General features: G+C 34.5%; 1 long non-coding RNA gene across 1 annotated transcript in view; it reads right to left on the bottom strand.

Moving 5' to 3' along the window:
• LOC134391665 (uncharacterized) overlaps positions 1-23,871 on the bottom strand; it is an 89,672-nt gene extending 65,801 nt beyond the window's left edge. The window contains exon 1 of the long non-coding RNA XR_010025022.1: positions 23,816-23,871. This is a non-coding gene — a long non-coding RNA (uncharacterized LOC134391665). The remainder of the gene's footprint in view (positions 1-23,815) is intronic.
• Positions 23,872-26,469: the final 2,598 nt, after the last annotated feature.

Here is a 26,469-nt window from a genome sequence, read left to right as displayed (position 1 = left end):
ATGGAATGGAGCTTCCCATGCAAATGACCCCTTTCATGATGACACTGGTAGAAGGAATTCTTCTTGATTATTTTACTGCTGTTTGTACAATGTTCTCATATAGCAACTGTAACATTTTATACAGCTCATTGTTTTCACGCCTCTAACCTCACTATAGTCTTGTCTTGATAACACTACTAAGATATTTAATAATTAATAAATTATTGATGATATTCTAGAATGAATAAAGAATAATGAATTGATTAATGAATAAGTGATTTATCCTAAAACCCTACAAAGAAACACTAACACATCAGATACTTTCAAAATTTCCCATGATTTTCTAATTGCATCTTAAAGTAGAGCCCACTGAAAATAACATATGCATATTATATACACAGTCTAGTATAAAAGGAACAAAATGTCAACATAGGACAAATTTATTAGGTCAACTATTGACAGACATAAGCCATTTCATGGACTTTGGCTACAGCTAAACTTGAGAAAACAATTCCAAGTTAAACTTTGAACTTCAGAATTTAGGGAGAAGGAAAGCAACCAAAGTAAATTGTATATTCAGCTTAAATTCAATTGGCACTATTTCTAGATACAGCTGAAAGATCTGTTAGCTGTCTAGCTTCTTATTACCAAATCTAACCATAGGCAGAGCATGTAAATTGCTTAAGGTTTTCAGCAAATAGTGATTTTTAAAACACATGTAATGCTATTCATGTGGTTGAGTCAGAACTCCACTTATCCAGCAGTACAGATGGAAATGATTTGCTCTGGAAACCAAGATAGTTTTATTATTTTACCATTTGTACCTGTAAAAATAAATTCACATGCTAGTGCATAAAAGGAATCTCAGACCACAAAATATGCCTAGACATATCTGAAATAGAATGCTTTCACACTGTAGTGATGAAACTTAGATTTGATGCTTTCACACAGTTTACTTTGATACTGCCATAATAATCACCTTCGAGTCTCTATTTTAATTTTAATTTGTAAAATACATAGAAATATATACACTCATCTTCATTTAAAAGACTCAAACAATACATGTGTATTGGAAATTAAAGTTTCCCTCCCCACTTCTCCCCAATTTTATTTCTCTCTCCAAAGCTGTGTTTAGTGTACATTGTTCAAGTTAGTACCCAACACATTTACATACATTGTTTTCAACATACACATGATTTATAAAACGTATTGTCCTAAGTCTTGCGTTTTCTCTTAATGAAGGGACTAAGAGACATTGTTGATAGAAGTATAAACTGTCAAGATAATTGCTGAAGGACAATTTTACTGAGAGTATTTTTGTTTTTGTCTTTCGGTGGCTGGACAGTGTGGGGATGCAAACCCTTGACCTTGGTGTTAGGCTATGATCTAACCAAGAGAGCTAACTGGTCAGTCCTGAAGGCAATTTTAAAATTCAACTTTGAACTGGCAATTCCACTTCTACAAAAGAAGGCATATGCAGTGGTGTTTATTACAGAGCTGTTTGACATAATAACTTAAAGGAAACAACATAAACATCCAACAATAGGGGAATGTTTTAATATATTATGATATGTCCACACTATGAATTAAATTATCATGCTGCAGTTTAAAAGAATAAGAGAACTATAAAAATAGTGAACTTATATACCTAAAGTTATTTCACGTTGTTTCTATGAAAATAATAATTCAGCTTTATTTTCAAGCAATATTTCCTAAGAATAAGTCTAATTAAAAAAAAATCAATAAGTGTAAATTCTTCAGTGTCAGAGAAAAAACACTTAAGGGAATACAAGTTGCTGGTAGGTCTCAAATTTTAAAAAGGATAAGTTTTCTTAGACATCTCCTCCCTCTCAGAGCATACTTACAAAGAGAAATGGACTTGAAAAACTGAATTTGAGCAAGGCATTCTATATTTCTCAGCCTGAGTTTCCCAAAGTCTAAATTAGTATAATAATAATAATCATTATTAAGTATGAAAGCATCAACAACAAATGCTGCTCATTAAATGTGATTTAAAACTATAATAAAAATTTCTCCTTCAGCAGTTCTTTTATTAGCCCAATCAAATTCTGATCGTCTCAGCTTTTTGATACTTACCAACTTTATTTACACCACAGGTAAGGGCAATCGGTTCACAGAACAACAGCTCTTTGGATAAGGATAATAATTCACTAAATAGCACTACACTGTAAACGTATGTACATATTGGTAACAAAAAGAAATCTATTGAAGTTTATTTTAATTTACTATTCAACACTAATGTATTTTAAAAAGGTAAAATAATTTACTTCAAAATAAATGTTTAATCTTAATAGATTAAATATGACTAGAACCTTACTGAAAATTCTAATTGCTCTTCACTTTTGATAATAGTTTGCAATATGCCGGCCATTTGCTCATTTCTCACTTTCTGTAGTTCATATGTATTGCTGACCATAAAATAAAATACTCATATGTAGGATATGGGTCTTCTTTTCCTTTTTATCACCTTACCTAACTTATCCTTATCATGAATTGTACCAAATAAGTGTGGATTATAGAAAACAAATATTGGTATTAGGTCTACATTACTGTAATCTCCAACAGGAAATAAAATGGTTGTGGGATTATGGTAGGAAGGGTCAATGACAAAATTTATGCTACCGTTTGGCTCTCACACTTTTTCTAACCACCATCTTATGGATATATTTTCCACGGAGGTATAGAAAGGGATTTGATGGTGAAGGTGGGAGAATGAAGGTCTTGACTGTTTGCTAATAGGCAGGGTCATATTCTGCCTTATATTTAATAACACAGAGGGAAAGAAAGACCCTAGTGATATAAATATCTGAGCCTTGTTAATTACCTCCATACCTAAGCCAGTCTTTACTACAGAAAGTTAGGGCAAGGAAGTGAATGAAGACTGTACTGTAGTACCTGGGACTGCTGCGTACATTTGCAAAACAGGCCCAGCTGCCAAGTTATTAAAATATAATTAATGAAATGAAAGCAAACATACTAGGTCTGAAATATGAGAATGAAAGAGAAAAAGATTTTAAATATTCAATAAAAAGGCTGAAGAAAGAAAGATAACTGAGAAATACTTTTATAATATAAATATTTTAAAATATTTACCTACTAAAAAGATAAAGAGAGGGCTAAATAATTCACTTAAAGGAGATGGAAAGAAGAGAAAACAATTATTTTGTAAATAAAGATAAATTCACAATATTATAAATAAAAGACGGTCTCAAACATAGTACATTTCTCAAAAATATCATTTAATTTATTTCATATTCTTTCCTTTGAGATGAAAAAGAGAAAACTTATTGTGACACATTTCTTGTGAATTATTTTTCAAAATCAGATTCCATAAACATATTCTAAGATGATTGTTCACGTAAATGACCTCATTTAATTATCTCAATAGCCCACTGGGGTAGGAACCTTAGCCCCATTTTACCGATGGATAAATGGAGTCTCAGAGAAGGTAAGAAACTTGCCTAGAGATAGCCTGCCGCAACTCTTCAGAGCTGGAATTTGCATTCTCATTTGTTCAGTTCAGCTTTAACATTCCTTCTGTCACATCACAATTGTTTTAAAATCTTTCTAAAGAAACACCACAAGAATGGAAATTAAGGCCTTGCATTTATAGTTTTAGTTAGCTTATATTGATCAACAGAAACATTCTCATCAGATATTTTAAGATAGTATTTAAACAATATATAATGACAACCACTTAATAAACCTGGTTATATAAAGATATCAGATATATCACATTCTTTCCGTGTACTAGTATAGATAATGAGACTTTAAAACGGGTTCTTTATTGTTTTGTTATTGTTGTTGTTGGGCTGCTCTGTTTAAAGAGAAATTCCTTGTAATTCAATAGCAATCAGGCACTTAAAAGACAAGCTGATCTCAGAGCCGCATTTATGTAAGACAGATTGCATTTTCCATTTTGTGGTCTGGACACCTGGTGCACAAACTCCAGCAAGAGGGTCAGCATAATTGAAACCATCCTTCATGTGTCTGCCACATAAACAAGAGTTTGAATGTTGAAAACTCTATATAACAAATAGATATAAGTAATTTTTTTCACATCACTATTATGAGAGCCAATGTTTCTGTCCTTAGTTGATTTGTTCTTGTGGCCACTTCTATAACTTTTTAAAAATCATTTTCCATTTAATAAAATACTTTGCATTAGCAAAACCTAATCATATTATGCAGAAACCGCAAAGATAATTATAGTTCATCCAGACATTCTTAATCTGTATTAGTGGAAACATGTTACAGGGTGATGAGAAACTCACATATCATTATCCAATCTCAACAGCTGCTTAGTTAATCTTGCCATAATCAAATCTAAGTTACCAATCCATCCTTTCTAACCTGCCATGTTCTGCATTTCTGCTGATTTAAAGATATATCTATATTTTAAGTCATCAGATCTATTTAAGACTTTGCACTATGATTAACGTGTTTCACTAAGCCACACATGTCCGTTTTCTAACATAATTTCAGGTTGCACAGCATATGCGTTTAGAATTCAATTTAACTAACATGTTATTTGCTGAACATTTACTACATCCTCAGTGTTAAAGCAGCTAGGGAGTCTTATGGGTATTACAGAATTTGGTACATGTTCACATGCAAGCAAATCTGCTAAGAAGAAAGTTATTCCCTTTATTGTATAATATGTCCAACTTTCTTTACCTCTTGTTTCACCTAACTTACTTAAAAGTCAAGTTTCAGTTTAGTAATCTACTCGTTATATAATTATCAAGGAAGCATCCCTTTTCAGAGCAGTATTAAATCTTCACTGAATGTAGTTTGGCACTTTGTCCAGCTGGGTTTCACTTATATAGAGTGCCAGTATTTCCACCATTTCCGCTGGAACTTTCCTCTATAATTGAACAAATTTCACTGCTGGATTGTATTTCCTGCCATTGAGTTCATCCTCTTCCTGACGCTTATTAAGCTGGAGAGAGTTACCTGAAGTCTGCAGGATCAAAAATTAATTTTGCTTTGTTTTAGAGATCTGAGAGAGTCAATAGTCATTTGTAAATTTCCCATGAGTAATAAACTTGTTCTTATCTATGAAGTGTCACCATTATTATAACCATTTCTGAATGATGCAATATTATTGTTTTTGACAAGCAAGGGAAAAATTATAAGAGTAGCTAAAATGTTTAATCCTTCCTATACATGTCAGAACACTTCAGGCCTCCCTCTTTGGGAAAAAAAAAAGTGCAGATGAATAAAAATTCTGCCCTTGTAAAGCAACCAGAAAATACATCCTATCACTTAAAGGGTTTGTAAAAAAAATAAAATGGAAAAATAAACCAAACAAACCACAAACTCATATATTCATCCTAATTAATATTTTCACTGATGACTCACCAAATCCTTTATAATTTTCAAGATACTTGACGAAGTTTAATTATTTTTATTTTAATGTGTGCCACACAATTCTTAATTTGGGAAATGTTTTATATTAATCGTAAATATTTTAGCCTGTTCAAATCATGCCTTACTGAAATTCAACCTATTTTACATAGCAAATCCCTGTGACTACCCAACGTACCTCACCAAAAGATTTATCCACTTACTACATACACAAACTTAGCTTCAGAGCTGTTTTTACTCATTTTCTTTTTCATTTTTGCTGCCTTGTTCAAATGATAAGTTATGCACCCAAAATACTTAGTCCTTCTGTAGTACTGTCCTGCCGATTGGAAGAAATAGTGATAAGGCATACCAAAATGAATAAACAAACAAACAAAACAATTCCCCCCCCAATTGCATTCTATTTAAAAATCAGTGGGAGTTAATTTTTATCTTACAAAAAAACCCAAAAATTGTAAGTATTCTGTTGTGGGTTAATTCAAACTCAGCAAACAAACTTTAACAAGTACACCTAATTATTTCACATTTTCAGCCTGGTCATCAAATCACAAATTCAGATACATAAAGCAAGTACCAAAATCAAATACCAAGAGATCTGAAAAACTTTAGTGGGTACTTTCAAGTAGAGTGGCATGATTCAATAAGAATTACAATTTGGGGAATAAATTCCTCAGGCAGCAACCAACTTTATGGTAAAATCTCTATTCTTTATTTTATCCGTGTCACTGCCTTAATATTTTACTTTACTGAAAGGCAGAAACTGTATCATTCTCCCACGTGGTGAAAACAGAGACTAGTAGGCTGAGACTCCTCTATAGAGCTCTAAGTGATCAGAAAGACTTACTAGGCATGGGAATGATGACAGCAGAGTTAGGTCATTGTGGTACAAAAATACTGGAATGACCTCAGAAGGGAACCGAAATGAATACTTCTGTATGCTGAAACAAGGAATAATTTTGTCCTCAAAATAATGCTATGAGGTGTACAGAGTAGTTATCATGGTTAAAAACTAAGAACCCAGACAAATTTCATGACCAATAGCAAAGGAACTTAGCTAAAATCCATATCTTCTGATAACTAATTGGTATTTTTCCCACTTTATCAAAATTCTCCCTGCTCTCTGAATATCATCAAGCTATAGGAACTAATAAATGTAATCTCAGACAATTTTAGTATGTCCTGTCCCTCACTTTTTAATATTTTCAGAATTTATGCATTATTAAAAGGAAAGCTACATCTTAAAGCATTTCAAAAGCACATAAATACCACCCATTATAACTGAAATCCATTTGAAATCATGTGATTAGATGAAATTTTTATTACAATTAATGCACTTTCATTTGAATTCTGCTACTGTACTGTACTTCCAATTGGCACTCTAAACTTAGCAATTAAACGTAGCATATAATATGCTTAATGGAAGTAAGATGATTTTCCTGAAAGCTGGAATAATTTAAAGTAATGTATCGATCTAAAAGTTACATGCCAATTATAACACATGGGTGTCATCTAAACTTTGTTACCTCTTCTCTGCAGGAATTGGTGAGCATCTTTTGTTTTGACCTTATCCAGGGTTAGGGCTATTTTCCTGGAGAACTAACATTCTCAGTAACTAATGGAAAATATTCTTAGGACAGAATACCTGGGAACCAGGCTTCACATATTCTGCATAAACACTTTTTGATGTCTCACATCTGTTAGATTGTTGCTAGAAGGTCTAATGGGAGTACAAGAGGCTACTTTACTCCTTAAACACTTAAATACTTTCCCTGCATCATAAAAATGGGGGAAAGTGGCCCTCAAAACCCTATTCTAGAGTGCCTTTTATGTAACAAATTCTCTTGAATGTGCCACTTAAGAAGCATTCCACTATCACCTTTCCTTCTATGAAGTCTACCAGAATTAAAAAGACTCATGAGGGCTGAGCCCGTGGCGCATGCGGGAGAGTGTGGCGCTGGGAGCATGGCAACGCTCCTGCCGTGGGTTTGGATCCTATATAGGAATGGCCGGTGCACTCACTGGCTGAGTACTGGTCATGAAAAAGACACACACACACAAAAAGACTCATGATACATTCAAATTCTGAAATTTGTTTACCTTTCTGCATAATTTCAAAATTATCTATACCCTGACAGTAAGTCTATAAGAAAGTGTCAAATGAGGATTAAAGCCATACAATTATGGTAAAGGGAAAGCACTTCAAGATAAAATGGATTTGCCTAGTTACATCTTTAAAAAAGAGAAGAGGCAGGGGAGATGGTCTATCTCATGTTATTTCTTGTTCAAAATTGTTTTCAGAATGTGGTAATTTGTGGCTACAACAGAAGAGACTTCTCCTGTACTTCTCAAGTTCAAGGCTTCCAGAGACGTCATTGTTGAAACCAGAAAAAATTCTTGCCCTGGCAGATTTTAACCGTCCCTTAGTTAATAAGATCAACTGTAAGTGCACTTTGGAACTCCTCAAATAATTCCAAAGGATTAAGAATAGAGAACACTGTCAAAGAAACATAAAATCTCTGGATTCATCACCAACAAAAACAATGTGAAAGTGTTTTTGAATCTACTTTTTCAAATATTTGTCTAACTGTTCTCTCATTTCCATTCCCACTGCATTAGTTCAAATAGCTTCCCACTATTCCCATTCCTAGTTTCTTTCCAGTATTCCTGTTCTGAACATTACTTTCTTTCTCAAGCATATGCTGTATATTTTGAAATGACTCCTGAACTATAAATAGTGTGCTTAAGGCCTGTCATGTTGTGGTCCCAAAATATCTTTCAGACATTTTTATCTCGGTACCAGTCATAGACTCTCCTCTCTCTAGCCATTTTATAGCTTCCTATTGTCATGTCACTTTTCATGCCATACCCTCCATCTCTGCCTGATCATGAGTCCCTGCCTATACATTAAGCTCTGCTCAAATATTGCCTCTTCCAGGCCAGTAAGAGATTTGTGAGATTCTTTACCCCTCTATTATAAAACCTATATATTTGGCCTTGCATTAACATTTACTTATGAATAGTTCTTCTCCCTAACTTTTATCTAAGAACTTTGAGAACAGAAAGTGTGTCTTGGTTATAGGTGAACCCTACATAGTGCCTTGCTCAGAGCTTTGGAATAACAGTAGAAGTGTGTTATCTGAATAAGTGGTTGTGGTTCTTCTTGGGGACATGATAGATGACATTTCCTAGATTCACATGAGCAAGGTATGGCCATGTGGCTGAGTCCTGAAGAGCAGAATGTGGATGGGTCTGGTCCAGGTTCAGATTACAAAGTCCTCCCATGTGTGAACTTACACTGCAAAGTTGTGGGAGTTGGTGTTATTGGAGCTGCAAGATGGGAAAAACCTGAGTCTGTGAGTCAATGATTGGAAAGCTATCCAAGGCACACTGCATTGGAATGTGATCTGAACAAGTTTTAAAGTTTTAAGAATCTGGAGTTTTATCAACTACATCAGCTAATGTGTCCTTATAACACAAGTCTGATGTTTGACCAGCCAATTATTACAGTGAAGATTAATAATTAAATAATATCATTAATGTTCATATACGAGGGTACTTCAAAAAATTCATGGAAAGATTTGTATTATCTTTCAATTCTGTTTTTCCACAACCTTTCTGAAGTAACCCCTTGTGTGTGTACAAGTGCATAAAGAGACAGTTTTTAAAATATAGTTTGAGTAAGTTGCCTTAACATGTGTGCCCATCAAACAATTCCCCATTGCTTTTCAAGTATAAACTATCTCAACAATGACTTTAAATTTATTAATTCACTCAGAATGTTCTTGCCTTGCTTTGTACTTCTGTAACATGTATGTATTAACACTTTATACTCTGAATGAGTCTATTTATATTCTACTTTTTTCTAAAAATGATTAAAGAAGCTTTCTTAGGAAACCCTCCCTAATGCCACTCAGCTACTGGTGAGCAGGATTTATATCAGATACTTCTCTCTAGATCTGAAAGCACCTATCAGAGTAGTCTGGAAGGTGATTAGAGATTTAACAAGTCCTGGATTGCTGATAGGCAACATGTAGCATTCCTCTTCTAAAAACAAATTAAAGCAGAACTTGAACAGACCAATGATAAATAACAAGATTGAATCAGTAATCAGCAGTCTTCCAACAAAAAAGAGCCCAGAACCATATGGTTTCACTGCTGAATTCTACTGAATTTTTAATACCAATCCTTCTCTAACTATTCCAAAAAATCATAGCAGAGAGTATTCTTCCAAACTCATTCTATGAGGCCAGAATCAACCTGATACCAAAATTAGACAAGAGCACAACAGAAAAAGAAAACTGGAGACCAATATCCTTGATGAACATAGTTGCAAAAATTCTCAACAAAATATTAGCAAACCAAATTCAACAGCACATCAAAAATATTATACACCATGATCAGGTGGGATTCACCCCAGGGATGCAAGGATGGTTCAACATACACAAATGAACAAATGTGATACACCACATCAACAAATCCAAAGACAAAAACCATATAATCATCTCAATAGACACAGAAAAAACATTTGATGAAATTCTACATCCCTTCATGTTGAAAACTTTCAATTAAATGTAGAAGAAAGTAGCTTGACACAACAGAGGCCATATATGACAAACCCACAGCTAACATCATCTTGAATGTGGAAAAGTTGAAAGCTTTTCTAAGTATAGGAACAAGACAAGGATACCTACTCTTACCACTCTTATTTAACATAGTAAGGGAATTTCTAGCCAGAGCAACTAGACAAGAGAAAGAAATAAAGGGCACCCAAGTTGGAAAGGAAGAAGTCAAATCGTCCCTGTTCAAAGATGATATGGTCTTATATATAGAAAAATGTAAAGACTCCACCAAAAAACTCTTAGAGCTAATAAACAAATTCAGTTAAAGTAGTGAAATACAAAAATCAATGCACAAAAATTGGTAGCATTTCCATATACCAACAAGAAACTAGCAGAAACAGAAATCAAGAAAGCAATCCCATTTACAACAGCTACCAAAAAATAAAATACCTAGGAACAAATTTACCAAGGAGGTGAAAGATCTCTACAATGGAAACTATAAAACACTGATGAAGACACAAAAAAATGGAAATACATTCCATGTTCATGGATTAGATGAATTAATATTGTGAAAGTGACTACACTCTCCAAAGCAATCTACAGATTCAGTGCAAGTCCTATCAAAATAACAGTGACAGTCTTCACAGAAATAGAAAAAACAATCCTAAAATTCATATGGAACAACAAAAGACCCCAAGTAGCCAAAGCAATCCTAAGCAAAAGGAATAAAGTTGGAGGCATTATACTACATGACTTCAAAATATGCTACAAAGTTCTAGTTACCAAAACAGCATGGTACTGGCACCAAAACAGACACATGGACAAAAGGAACAGAATAGAGGACCCAGATATAAACCCACATATTAAAAGCCAACTCATCTTTGGCTAAGGTGCTGAGAATATACATTGAGGGAAGGACAGCCTCTTCAATAAATGGTGCTGGGAAAACTGGGTATCTGTATGCAGAAGAACGAACCTAGGCCCATATCTCTCAAGATTTACTAAAATAAACCCAAAATGGATGAAAGACATCAATGTAACACTTGAAACTATAAAACTACTAGAAAAAGAAAAAAAAATCATAGTGGAAACACTCCAGGACATTGGTCAAGACAAAATTTCATGGAGAAGACTTCTAAAGCACAGAACACTAGGCAATAATAGACAAATGGGATTACATCAAACTGAAAACCTTCTGCACAGCAAAGAAAACAGTAATTGACTGAAGAGGAAACCAGTAGGATGGGAGAAAATATTTGCAAACTATTCATCTGACAAGGGGTTAATACCCAGAATATACAGAGAAATCAAACAACAGTAAAAAAATGTCACCCAGTTAAAAAAAGGGCAAAGGAGCTGAAAAGACATTTTTCAAAGGAAGACATACAAACCTGGCCAACAGGTACATGAAAAAAGGCTCAACATCACTAATCATCAGGGAAATGTAAATCAAAACCACAATGAGATATCATTTCACCCCAGTTAGAATGGCTATTATCAAAAAGACAAAAAATAACAAATGTTGGCAAGGATGCAGAGAAAGGGGACCTCTTATGCACTGTTGGTGGAAATGTAAATCAGTACAGCCATAGTAGAAAACTGTATGAAGTTTCCTCAGAAAAACTAAATATGAACTACTACATGATCCAGCAACTGCACTGCTGGGGATTTATGCCAAGGAAAGGAAATTAGCATACCAAAGAGATAGCTGCACTCCCATGTTCACTGCAGCACTATTTACAATAGCCAAGATATGGAACAAGCCTCGAAGTCCATAGATGAATGAATAAAGAAAATATGGTATATATACACAATGGAGTACTACTCAGCCATGAAAAAAATGAAATCCTGTCATTTTTGGCAACATGGATGAGTCTGGAAGACATTATGTTAAGGGAAATAAGTCAGGCACAAAATAATAAATACCACATATGTTCTCACTCATATGTGGGAGTTAAGAAAATAAAATAAAATAAGTCAAACTTATAGAAATAGAGAGTAGAACTGTGGTTACTGAAAGCTGGAAAGAGGTGGGAGAAAGGGGGACAGAGAGGTTGGTTAATGGGCAGAAAATTACAGCTAGATAGGAAAAATAAGTTCTAGTGGTATATGGGGGTGCTAGGCATTTATAATTAATTATTTACCATATATTATCAACTGGCTAAAAGAGAGGTGCTTAAAATGTTCTCATCACAAGGAAACGATAAACTTTTGCAATGGTGAATTTCCTAACTACCCTGATTTGATCACTACACACTGTATAGTTGTATTGAAATATAACTCTGTGCCCCATAAATTTGCACAATCAATATGTTTTGATTAAAAAATAAATTAAAATAAAATTAGGCTAATGCCAAAGAAGTTAACGTAGATTGATAGTTGCATTTGAACAAAAATAAGAAGAAATGGGGTACAGTATCATTAAAAACAATAGCCACACTTTTCACCAAATGAAGTGGACTGAAAAGATCACAACCCTGTCTTGTTTATTTGTATATCCCTGTGTCTAGCAAGTGCCAGGGAGAGGATAGATGCTCCAAAATTTATGATGAATGCAAATTTTTTTTTAATTAAAAAAGTAAAATCCCCTGGTTTTAAAAGCATTAAAAGGAGCTAATCCAACCAAATTTTCCTACAGATATTAACATTATTTTGAAATCACATAATTCATTAATAATTAATCTTTAAAAAAAGAATTCCAAGGAGTACACATTCTGGTTCCTTCTTTTTAATGGTGCATCCTGGAATTTCCAAGCTGCAGATTTCATTTTGTCTTGATCTAAATTATTTCAGTAACTCATGTAGATGAAATATGAAATGTGACATTTAATTATGTGTGATATGTATGTATCTCTTTATATATTTTGTATGTGTGTATACACACAAATCAACATTGCTTTTCTGAATTTCTGTTTATAACTAGTCATTTATAACCACACAATAAATAGTTAAATTTACTTGCTAAAGCCATAGCAGTGATTAAAAGGTTAACAACATGTAGTAAGCATTGATTATTTCTTCTATACACAGAAGAAAAGAATTCTGAGTGCTGATTAAAGTTCTCTGAACCTAGACGATCTGGGCCATATTCCTCTTACATCTTCCCCTATGTAATTTATAGTTTGTGAATAGTACAAATGAATATTGATTGTAAAAATCTTGCTAAATTGTTTTGTAATATTCTGCCTTCAAGAACATATGAAATCTAATCTTGCTAATTTGTATTTGATTGACAAGAAAATATTGATTAAGAAGATGAGAACAGGAAAGCCAATTATCAGTGGCTATATGACATCAAAATTTAACACAGAAAAGACTGATGTCAAAGAATACCATATTTAGTTCCAGGATTTAAAATGTTTTCCTCTTCTTTGTTGAGAGACATATTTGAAGAAAATGAAGTGAAATTTCTGCTGAGGGGAGGACTGTTACAACATTGGAGAGTAGTGTAAGAGGACCTTAAAGCACCAAGGAACAGCAATGGAAGTAGAGTAATGAAAGAAATATTTTGCAGAGAGCTGGAGACAAGCAAGACTTACACTTCAAAATAACAAATTATGAGATGTGAATGTAGAAATCAGCTACACCTTCCAGAAAGAAAGCTAAAAGAAGCCAAAAAAACAAGTTAGTTAATGCGGCTGAAAGGCCAGTAGAAAATCATAAAGACAAGTTTGTGCTCTTGAAAGAAAGACAAACTAATGAATAATAAATAACAATGTTCCATACAAAAATAAAGACTAGAGAGAATGGGCTTGCTTACAAGCAAGTAAACAACAACAGCAACAACCAAAACTTTAAATTAAGATATGTTTGGGAGTAATCCAAGAACCAGCGAATTAACAGAAACCAAGAATACTTTCTGTAAAAAGATGAAAGCTAAAAGGCTTGAAAAAATAGGAGATGTCAAAGTATTACTGTCAAAAGGCAAAAATCCTTACAGCTCTAGCCATAGTTTCTCTGTATCTGATGTCATTCCTGATAAAAAGATGGAAGTAGAGACAAGAATATGCAAATATCAGATAAAAAGCATTAAAAAATGAAAAAAAAAAAATCCAAAACATTAGAATCAAGTTATCAAGAGAAATATACTATGCCAAGAAGGGCTGACTGCTCTATGATGTATTATCTACGGATGAATGGAATATAAAAAATGATGCATATGGGTCGACCCCGTGGCTCACTCGGGAGAGTGCGGCTCTGGGAGCCCGCCGTGGGTTCGGATCCTATATAGGGATGGCTGGTGTGCTCACTGAGCCAAGGGTTGCAATCCCCTTACTGGTCACAAAAAGAAAAAAAAAAGAAATGGTGCATATTATCTTAAATGAACTATATCAATAAATAACTTATAAACTGTATGTATGTTTGTTTAGAAATACCCATTTCCCTAGTTATTACATGAAGTAAAATCACTAAGTCCAGTAGGGACTGGCAGATATTAAAGAAAACACAAATGGCACAATGCAATAGGGATTCACTGAAGGTTTTAACTTCACAATATTTTTATGACTTGTCTTCCTATCTTCACAACTGTGACAGTGAATTTACAACCCTACACAATCACCCCACACAAGAAAAGCAAAAAAAGCCAACTAAATCAAAAATTTGGAATTTTAAATATTGAATTAAAAAAGAACAAACTTTCCTGAAAATATAATCTGAAACATTTCTCAGCCACTTTACAAAGTCAGGCATCATCTAGAACTGAGGCATATGTTACCTAGTCAGTTCTCTTCTGACGGGCTATTTTAAACAATCTCATTACCACCTTCTCTTACCCTGCTTAGGTACCCTTCCACTACACACACCTAGAAAAAACCCACCGAAGGTTCAATCCCATGGAACCCTTTCTCCCTCCTAGATGTGGGCTTCTCATAACTGCTGGAGATTTTTCAGAACTCCATACCTTTATAATCCTCATCAGGAATCTGAGCCAGCCCAAACAAGCTTCACCCTCAGTAACTTTTCTGACTTCTTACTTAAGGAATAATGAGGTCATTGTCATTAAACATCTACTACTGTGCACGTCATTCCCTTCTTCCTCCCAGCATGAGCACCTTGACAATCTAATCTCTGTGCATTTTTTTCTTTAAGCTATAACCACGGCCCCAAACTCATTACAAAGGTATCTCTCCTTTGACTCTGACTCTGAACCTCCTTCTAATTAGCAACTCTCCTTGTCCTATTTCAACCAATAATCCAGGCTTTTGTCTGCTGGTGAAAATTTTATCAGTTTTTTAAAATCAAAGTTGTTTTTATTTTACCTTAATTTTTAATGATGTTTGGAATACTTTTTTTTTTTTGGAGCATAATTGATTATATGTATTTGTGGGGTAAAAAATTGACTATCAATAGTTGTGTACAATATGTGATAGTCAAATCAGGATAGATAGCTTATTCATCAGTACAATATATAATCATTCTTTGTGTCCTTTAGCCAATTTCTTTTAAGAGATATTTTGTATTGGCTTTAAATTTTAGGTGGACTTTTTTTTTTCCTTTCAGCATTTAACAATATCATTCCATTGTTTACTGTCTTCCATTGTTTCTGATGAATAGTCAATGATAATTTTTATCATTGTTTTCCTGAATATAATGTGTCTTTTTTAGTTTGGAAAAAAACAAAACAAAACAATACTCCAGGCTTACAATGCAATTGCAAGTTCTGCCTAAAGAAGATCTCAATATTTTGTTTTCAAAGGACTCTTCATTTTTTAACATAACAGACCTACCCTGACTAGTTTATGTAAAAACAGCACCTCTATCCTTTATTTTTTCTTCTTAGTACTTATTACTTCCTAATATTACATCACATATTTACTTGGTAGTTTGTCTAATACCTACTTCTCCATTCTAGAATATAGGCTGCTTGATGGGAGATTTTTTTAAATGTCTGTATCCCTATGACATAGAATAATGACTAAATATTGTAGCCGCTCAGTATATATTTATTAAGTGGATATATAAAATTATATAATTATGCGGTATTATTTTAAACATAGAAAATGAGAGTGTGATGAGTTTGAGAAACTGCAAAAAGTTCAAATTGGATGGAGTATAGAACACAAAGGGTAGCAAATGGCTGAGAAGAAGCTACAGAGATAAGTACTGACTCAGCCCTGAAAGCTCTTCTGTCTGGAACATTCCCCACCTGGTTATCTCTCCCCTCCTTGAACATGCCTCAGCCTGAAACTCAGGCACCCAATCAATATGCTCTACCTCCTATGATGCCCTTTTATTGTCACACTGCATCTGTTTAACTCTCAGCTTCTACCTTCCACAAAATCAGAGATCATCTGCCTTGTTTGCTTTTCCATCCCTAATACCTATCACACTGGGATATACAGTAAGCCCTTAATATACATTTTCTTCAATTATAAATTTGCTAACTTGTCTGCAGCTATAGAAAACTGGATTTAAGATGCTGGATATAAAAAAGTGAGGTGTAGGAATAAATTGTATTTCCTTGATGTATCATTCTCATCTGTTCTGTAGAATGTCATTTCCTTCAGTTGGAAAGAAATATCTCCCTTCTGAATACCCATAGTGTTTTATAACAACATCATACTTGAGACTAAGCTTTCAGTGGGTAGGCTGTGTTTCATATTCGTGTTTCATCCCTCATAGTATGTAGCACATTTTCTTATACATCTTCAAATATCTCCACAGCACATTCCATGATAAAAACAGCATTTAAAACACTGTATAGAATTGGGGAGTGGATCAGATTCTATGTTTTTATTTGCTTTGTGTCAAAAAGACACCCTGGGAAACTGCCTATATTGCAGTGGGCAGGGAGTGGAAGGGCTGGGAGACAAGGATGGGAGGGAGACATTTTTTGCTCTATAGATTTCTATGCTTGTGTGGTTTCAACATTATAAACATGTTATATATTCAAAAATTATTAAATTTTAAAACCTTCTTAAGAAAAACATAATAAAAGTTTAAAAACAAGGGGCAGCCTGGGAGAAATTGTTTGAAGCATATGTAACAAAGTGTCAACACCCAGAATATACAATGAATGCCAAAAAGTCAGTAAAAGATAAACAACCCAATAAAAAATTGGCAAAGTTATAAGGAAGCAATTAACTGAAGAGGACACTTGAATGTTTAATAAATAAAGATGTATTCACATCAAAAAATGAACAGAGTACTGCATACTCTACATAGCTAAGGTCTCCATTGCTCACCTAGTTTCAGAGATTCATTAGAAATCTTTACAGGTTCATTAGGAATTTTGAAAATGCAAATTAAAATATCATTTTTCCCAGCAAATAACATTTAAAACGTTGGGCAAAATTAAGGGATGGAGAGGATGTGGGCAAGAGGGTACTCTAGTAACTGCTGATGGAAGTGGAAATTTGTACAGCACCCGTGGGGAGTACTTTTACTATTTTGGAGATGAATTTGGAGAGGAGTGAGATTGAGACCACAGATATCTCATAAAACAGAAATTCTACTTTTGGATATATATCCTAAGAAAAATTCAATGCATTCTTCATAAGGGGACATATATACAATTGAGTTCTTTGCAGCATTGCTTGAAATAACAAATACCTGGAAACAACTTAAATGTCTCTTAAATGTACAGAGCAGATGCTCTTGGTGTTCACACATGCCCTGGCACTCACATCTCCCTTACACATTGAGAATGTTTTACTGCAAGTACCTGCCACTCTCTGCCTGAGGGTGTTCTCTAGCCAAGAACATGCTAGGGTTGCCTTGAGGTAGGCTGGGATTCTAGAGTTAACAGCTGCAGGAGTGACCCTCAACCAGTGACAGATAGGAGTTTTGGATACATACTCCAGCTTCCTTGTCCTCAAGTGATACAACCCTGAGGTGGCTCAGCACAATGTCAGTCAGATGATAGAAATGTGTGCATGTGGTTGGAGAAATGATTAGAGAGAGAAATGGTTATAAATAGAATTAGTATTTCATAAAGTTTAAATGTCTGAGGACAGAGAGAGAGAAGGCAGAGTTCATGTCCTGTTTCTGTTTGAGCAACCAGGTAGATGATGAACTGAGATGGATAAAAATTTCTGGCAGGGACATGGTGATTCAGATTTGTACATGCTGAGTAGGAGGAAATGCCTGTGGCTAATAGGATATATTAGTTTAATGTTTGGGAGCAAGAAATGGGTTAGAGATCGGTGTGTGTTGGTATCTGAAGACATGGTGATGGATGAGATGAACAAGGGAGGACAGTAAAAGAAGAAAAGGCAGCCCAGGAAGAAGTACAGCAGCTTATGATAGCTAAGAAATGAACAGAAAATGCTTCTTTCTATAAGTGGAAATGAAAGATAGAGGCTAACCTGGTGGGAGGAAACCCAGTGGTGAGAAAAGAAAATAAAATGTTTATTTTGTAAATGTTCTACTCAAAAACATATTGACAATAGCTACTTAGAAAATTGTCTCTATTTTCAATCTCTAAGACTAATTCCAATTTGCTAATGATGCTTCTTCATCTTCACCCTCATCTTTCTTCTCATTTTCAGAATCTGATTTCCCACCCAGCTAAACATACCCTCTGCTGATACAACAAATTTGAATTCTGGACCATCCAAACCAATGTTTTTAAAAGATACTAATATGACAAGTTAGTTACAGATCTATAAAACATGTGACCATCTGTCCATTTACAGAAGACCCCTTCCCCCCTTTTCCCCTGTTACAGAAACCTATCCCTGGGTTTTTATGCCACTTATTCTCTTCTACTTGTCTTAAGGGACACGGATTTAGAATAACTATGCCTAATGAATCATTTTAAAGAGTGCTTCCTATTTTACTGAGATTCTCCAAATTACATTCACTCACACTTACCAAGTTACATAAATAGGATGACAGAACATTGACCCTCCTTTTAGACATGGAAACTCATACACTTGACATTCATCTTTAGAAATTTGCTTTAGATATAAAATATGATCATGTTGCATTCATTCAGAATACAAGAGGCAAGTCTATATCTGATACTCCAATTGCCGTTTATTCAATACATAATTGGTAGCATCTAGTTTTGTTTTGGTATTGGTTACTTTTCCCCTACCCCTAGAATTGCACACTTCATATGATTAAGCACTGGGATAATTGCTTTCCACACGTTATCCCATTCAATGTTTACAACAACCCTGTGAAATATGCATTACTATTAATATATTTCCTGTGAAGAAATTGAGGCTTTTCAGAAATAAAAGGCTTTGTCTAAAGTAACACAGTTCATAAGTGAGTCAGAATTTGAACACAAGTTTTCTGATTCTGAGCCCATGATTTAGGGAATTCTTGTCAACATTGCACAGCAAGAATATGGTTTGAGCCCCTTGACTTTGCTTCCAACATACAACAATAATATATATTTTTTGAATAGATAATGTAAAAGAAAAACATACTCAAAAACAAGATAAAGAGACCTGAGATAGAGTATAAACACAAAGTGAGGTGCATTGGATCAGCTGATGCCTGGAATGAGAAGCAAGCAATTTCTCGTATCTGCAAGGTAACTGGGATGCCACACTTGCCCCACAGGGAGCAACCAGTGTCAGGTATAGTGATTGAACCCTGAGGGTAAGATAACAGAAAGATGAATAACTGACTACCACTCCCGCACCCCCAGAGCCATGAGTTACATAGAGCTGTTTTCTTAAGGAGGCCAGGGCAAGCAGCTATAAACCTGCAGTCAGAATCTGGGCCAAACCACTTTTTGACTTAGTGACTAGATCTGTACTGTTCTCTTTATTAGAAATTCTAGGCTGGGAACAAGGGGGGTGCAGAGCCAACTCTAAGACCATGGGAGTGGGAGAGGGGGATGGCTAGCAATGAGAGAGAGAGAGAGAGGACTAAAAAAACCTCTCTCCATATAGTTGATTCTGAAAACCAAAATTCCAAGACATGAGAAAATAATATAAAAGGGCACCAGCAAAATTAAAAAGCAGTCAATAAAGTCATTCCAAAAGACATCAAAATAATGGGGCAATTTCAGAATGATTTAAAATAAGCATGTTAGGATCCTTGAAGAGACAAAGAAATAACACCTATTCAATGTGCAACAAATTAAGTAGAAGTGATACAATAAAAGTCGCTATGATAAAAGAAACAATTAAGGGTCCGCCCCGTGGCTCACTCGGGAGAGTGCGGCGCTGTTAGCACTGAGGCGGCGGGTTCGGATCCTATATAGGGATGGCTGGTGCGCTCACTGGCTGAGCGTGGTGCAGACCACACCGTGCCTAAAGAAAGAAACAATTAAAATTCCCAGAGGAAACAAATACAGTCAAAAAATTCTGGAATGGACAAAGTCAAAAAAAGTGCACCAGAGCCAGTTACATAAAGTAGTGTGAAAGAGAATTTAAGAAATATGTATGATATATTGTGAAACTTTAACATACATCTACTAGGAAGTTCTAGAAAAAAAGATTAGAGCTAATGTTAAAAGAAGGAATATTTGAAAAGAAAATTCCTAAGATTTTATAATTTAAGAAATATGTGAGTCCAAAAAGACCAAAGTGTCTAGAAAAATGGACAAGCTCTATACTCTCCTCCCCAGTAAGGAGAATAGTAAAATTATACTGCCATTCTCTAGGAAAGTCTTCTAAGGACCCATAATTTGTCTGGGAAGATAGAATCGAATACAATAGATTCTGCCCTATATTTTGATGGACTAAGTCATCTTTAAAATAAATTGATCTATGCAAATGAAACAAGATTACAGCTGATATGATATTCATTCTTTCTTTTTTTTTTTTTTTTTGTCGTTTTTTTTTTTTTCCGTGACCGGCACTCAACCAGTGAGTGCACCGGCCATTCCTATATAGGATCCGAACACGCGGCGGGAGCATCACCGCGCTCCCAGCGCAGCACTCTACCGAGTGCGCCACGGGCTCGGCCCTGATATTCATTCTTAACAGAGAAAGCACAGGTTCATCACAACAGATGTCTACTGCTACAAGGATACAGGAAGAACCTGAAATTTAGTGACCATGAGAATTAAAGAAGTAAATCAGAGTGTCATAACCCTAGCATATGTCCACACTATGTCACTCTGTGAGCTCATAAGTCCAAACACACACACACACATACACACACCCCAATCTGGTGTATATGAAAAGGACAATTACCAATAATTACAATATGGGAACAAATACATATGAAAAGCAATGAGTGAAAAGCAACATCATTGGTGAAGCCCTTTTTTTCTGGTTTAGAATGCTTGTCAGAAGGCCTCCTTCCTTTCATTTTATTTAATCTGTTCATTTCTTTTTTCTATTCAAAATATTTTCACATTTACTTGTATATATTTGTGGTGTACAGTGTGTTGGTTCTACACATGCACTTACTGCACAATGATCACTTAGGGTGTATTGTGTAGTTTTGTACCCATTAGTCCACCACTTTCTTTGAAAATAATTATGGGATTAAGAGGGAAAGATATTGCGTCAAGATGTTAGAGGCATAAGCACAAGGTGAGTATTTATGTTTGCATGTGAATAGATGTGTATATGTTTTATATATAAGTAAGAGAGATCACCATATAATAATTTGTGAACATATATCCACTGATTCCTATTAATCTAATATATAAGCTAAACTTCTGTGGAAATTAGTTTTATATAAGATAATATATATATATATATTTTGGTTTTTAAAAAATGCCTTCATCTCAACAACCAATCAATAAGTAAATATGAACAGAAAAGACAGAAGATAGTGGTTTAAGATTAAACGTTAGGAAAACTAAGTGGTAGATCTTTTTATCTTTTGCTAGTTACAATTTATGTACTTTCATTAGAGAGAACCCCATTTTGTAGCCCTACCCCATAGCATAGTAACTTCCTGAGTTGTGCTTAGACTTTATAACCAAGAGAAATAATGAAAATAATAAATTCCCTTTAATTTCTGGTGTCTGGATTGGTTTTGGGGGAATAGGTAAGGGGCAACCTTTTTTTTTTTTTTTCCCCAATCTTGATACCAAAGGAAGAAATTTTCAAAAGGCTGATCTCTTGGCAGAGCCTTTCATGAATCCTCAGCCATGCTTTAACTTTATTTACTGAGATATATTAAGAAAAAAAAAATAACTTGTATGTCTTTTCTTGACTATTTATATTTAGATTATCACAAAAGACCTTATAAAAAACACTTCGGGTGATTTTGATAAGAACCTAATTTTTAAAAGCTCAAAAGGTACATGCAAATGAAAACTTCATTTTCTCTCCTGAAAAAAAGGTTTTCCCCTTCCTGTAGCAGTCATAAAGAGCTAGGAACTGTATGTGGGCAAGAAAGAATGACTGTAACAGGTGAGAAGAACATAATGAACTTGTTCTCTTAGAAAACGATTTGTCAGTCACATTTCGCAATTGTTGAAGGAAGCTTGTACCAAATCATGAAAATAGTTCTAAAGTAATTATCCTTCTTATACAGTTTTTTTATGAAATGCAAGACTATTACTTAGTTCTGCAGCAGTTGGTAGACTTCCATAAATCTTTGCAAAAGAAGAGCTAAGTAATGTTTCAAAATTGCCTTACAACTGAAAGCACATTCATTGTTCCTTAAAAGCTTTTCTCCCTTTATTGTAAAATTTTATAGCTTCACAATTACTCCAAAATATTTTTTCAGCATATTAACTTACTTTAGCAAAGAGAAGGTATAAATCTCGAAATATAAGGAAGCTAATCTAGTAAACTTTATTTTCAAAATGAGTATACAAAATTTGTATTACACAGCCCAGCTGCTCTTTTAAAAGTTTACAGTACTGTAAAACTCACAGTGACACCACAGACCTCTATATTTTATCAAATCAGTAGTGTGGAAGATACAGTTTTCACTTCATCTCAATCGGTAACATCCATTACAGTCACCTTATTAATTAAGGTCCTTTTCTTTAAACAAAGTCAACAGCAGCAATAATATTTTGGTACTTAATAAAATTGTAATACTGAATTTTCAGTTTTTGGAGAAGAAAAACATTTCTATTAACATTTCTAGGAATACTCCTGATAGGCTCTGATTTTTTTTTAACCAGAGCACATTTAAAATAGGATTATAAGTATAACTAAACTAGGAATTAAAGCACAGGTTAAACTCTGAGGGGTTTTTTCCCCCTAAAACAGAAGCCTACTAATTTTTAAAATATTTGCCCTGAAATAAAAACTGCTCAGTATTATTTTAAGATGATTTTTAAAAAAATGTGTCCAAAGTTTCTACAATGAAATATAAGCAAACAAGACAAAAAAGAAACAAAAGAAGTTTACATGCTACTTCTCAAAAGAAGTTTAAACAATCCTTTGCCAGGAATAACACACATAAACTATAAAAAGGGAACTGCTGGAATCAAAACACTTTTTAATATGTAAAGATGTACTTTTCCCCCCCACATTTTAGGTTTGAAATAAGAGGACACACCAGTGAGTCTTGCTGGCAAGTCAGATAACACACAGGCCCTGACCCTTCAGCTGGCCAGGAATTCTCACACAAAGCTCTTTTCACATACACTGTGCTATATTCGTATATTCCTTAGATAAGGCGGCAAAACATGAAGCCATGGAGAAGTGACACAAAGTCGGACTAAATGTAATGTTTACATGTATTCTGTCACACTGTGTTCCTTCATTATCTATTCCACACATGATTAGCCTAAAACAATATTGATTCAGGTTGAAGAGAAGCACGATTTAAACAAAAGGACAATTTTAAGAAAAAGGACACACAAGACAATACAAATAATGTATTTCTCTGTTCACATAGCCAAGTTTAATGTGAAATCAAGCAGAAACAAAATCATATCACCTAAGAACTGCTAAGAAATGCTCGTGCTATAATTTCCCTCAAAGCATAACAGATTTCTTAACTTGTTTTACAATATAGAAAGTATGTTTTAAATAATATCTTAAATCTGCACTCACCAGGCGAAAGCAACAGTTGCGTAGAGTAAAAGTGTGCTATTTTCTGCCCCTGTTCCATTTCAGTTTTGCCTATAGTTGTCCAACACCCAAAAGCCCAGAGCTGCCACCCAGAGGCCCCTTCCACAAGCTGGCTTATTTGCCTGTCAATCTGAGTGGCGGCTTCTGTATTATGCAGCTGTGCACTTTGCTGAAGTTCTAATATAATTTCCATATGCTTCCCACCGCCTGCAGTAGGTAATTTGTTCTTTCAGTTCAATCAATACTCAGATCACTTTTCAGGTGACTCTGTAGGATCAAGCTTTAAGTTATTCACCCTCAAGTTAAGGAGTTCTTGGTAAGAAGTGGGTGGAGAGAAGCCAGCTCGCTACAAGGGAGTTCAGAGTGTAATCAGAACACAGAGAAACTTCCTCTCTTTTTTCCTTCCTTGCTGGCCTGAGCTGCTAGTGCCTTTTTCACAGAACTTAGGAATGTAAAGGGAGAACGCAAAGAGGCCCCGCCAGACAAGCCTTTCTCAATCAATTAGCTTGCAGCCATTACTTGTGACCTTAGGTCATCCAGCATAAGTGTGTGGGGTGTGCCTTCAGGGGTCCCCAGGCTACTTATTACAGCTTAGATAACCAAACCCAAGCAGACACTGAAATCTAGAAATATTTAAATAGAAAATGTGCTAAAGATATGAAATAGACCAAAGGTAAACTCCTAGTGTCTTTTTGCAGTAGCTACTGTTTAATTTGGTCAAAAAAAATTTTTTTATTAAAAAATACAAAACAATATTTTCCATGTTGGATCAAACAGAACTTAGAAGAAAGTAGTGAATCATTTCTTTTATATAAAAATTCAAGCTGGGAATATAGAAAAGACACAATACCTAATATATCCTATTTATATATACATATATATGTGTGTATATATATGTATATATGTATATATCATACCACATACAAGTATATAACACTTAAGACCTAACGTTTCCTTTTAGTTTTTTAAAGAATGCTGATTTATTATATCTAACTGCAAAGTTTAACTACTATAAACAAAGTCCTTTACACTTATGGAAATAAAAATGACACCACTTGGAAGGCTAAAAATAGCTATTTTTAGGATTAATAACTCTTTTAGGATTACACACTATTTAATATCATGCTCTTTCTTATTGTCATAACTGCTTTAATTAGAATTTTCATTTGTACCTTAGTTCAGACAAATGCTTCTCCCCTTTAATATATTTCAAAAATGATAATACAAAATAACAGAAAATTAGCAAAACACTAAAGAAAAATACAATCCTTTAAAACTACAATTTTGTTTAAATATCACACATTAAATTTTCATATTCCTCCAAAAAATACTTTAAAACATAATAGCCACCATCATTATCAATAAATCAATGACACAGAAACATCAGGTAATTTTATTTCAAATCAAATTCATGCTTTTGAATAATACAACCCAATTGAGGAGCACATGCTTTCATAATAATTGGATTGGCCAATCTCTCCCCCCAAAATGGCCATCACTCAGAGATGGATTTGCCACACCCTCGTTTTCTCCCCCTATTTACTCGGTGATGCCACAGACACCGTCTGATTCAGCACTTGTACAAGAATGGCAATATTTCATATGGATACTGAACTTAGCATTTCCATCTCATTAACCTTTACTTGGCGAATTGAATTGTCTTCAAATCAGGCATTGTCTGACATAAATGAAACAGACAAACCAAAAAAATCCATGAATGAATAAGACAGGTGAGAGAAAACATTACCGAATAATACTGTCTGGTGGAGAGAGTAAATTTTGAAAACTGTAGTAATAGAGAATGTGGTAATAAGAATGTTAAAATAAGTTATGGGTGTGGGATAGGGCAGAAATTAGGGGTTTCCACTTTCTTCAATAGACAATAGGGAGTTATTGATAGGTTTGGATAAACAGATTGGTATTGCCTTTAAATAAGTTTAAAAATAATAACAACAATGACGGTTTGTCTTAGTGATTCAGTCATGACTGTTTTGTATATCAAAAACAGGCACTAGGGCTGACCCCGTGCCGCACTCAGGAGAGTGCGGTGCTGGGAGCACAGCGACGCTCCCACCGCGGGTTCGGATCCTACATAGGACTGGCCGGTGCACGAAAAAGACAAAAAAACAAACAGACAAAAAAAAAAACAGGCACTACTGAAAAACACTTTGGGCTCGTTAGTTAAAAGTTGTGTAGAAAATCAAGATTTCTAATTACTGCTTGAGAGATACCTAGTTCTTAGAAATTTCTACAGTTCAATGCCTCCCTGTAACTCCATGTTCCAATTTCATTTGTTATGAAGGACAAGCTTTGTTTTCTTGTTTCCTTCATTCAAGACTAACTAAGAGTCAACAAGGCCACCGGGCCTTATACATTAGAAGTCTGCAATCATATACCTTAAGAATCTGTCCTCTATTGTGACAGAGGTTCTGCATGCATGAAAAAAGAGACTTTCTGATAAGTGCAGAAAGGTCACTAATAACCTACAAAAAACATAAAACATACACCAGTACCAGAAAGGGCCTTGGTGATTTCCCAGTCTATAATGTATTTTTTTTTTATGGCAAGTTGACTAAAACAACCATAGACATTTCTGAATCACACATGTGTAATGAAAAAATCCCCTTTGCAAAAGT

Source organism: Cynocephalus volans, chromosome 1 (assembly GCF_027409185.1).
Source record: "Cynocephalus volans isolate mCynVol1 chromosome 1, mCynVol1.pri, whole genome shotgun sequence".
In the NCBI taxonomy this organism is placed as follows: Eukaryota; Metazoa; Chordata; class Mammalia; order Dermoptera; family Cynocephalidae; genus Cynocephalus; species Cynocephalus volans.
The sequence above is the reverse complement of the archived record's forward strand: the minus strand, read 5'-3'. Positions and strand labels throughout refer to the sequence as shown.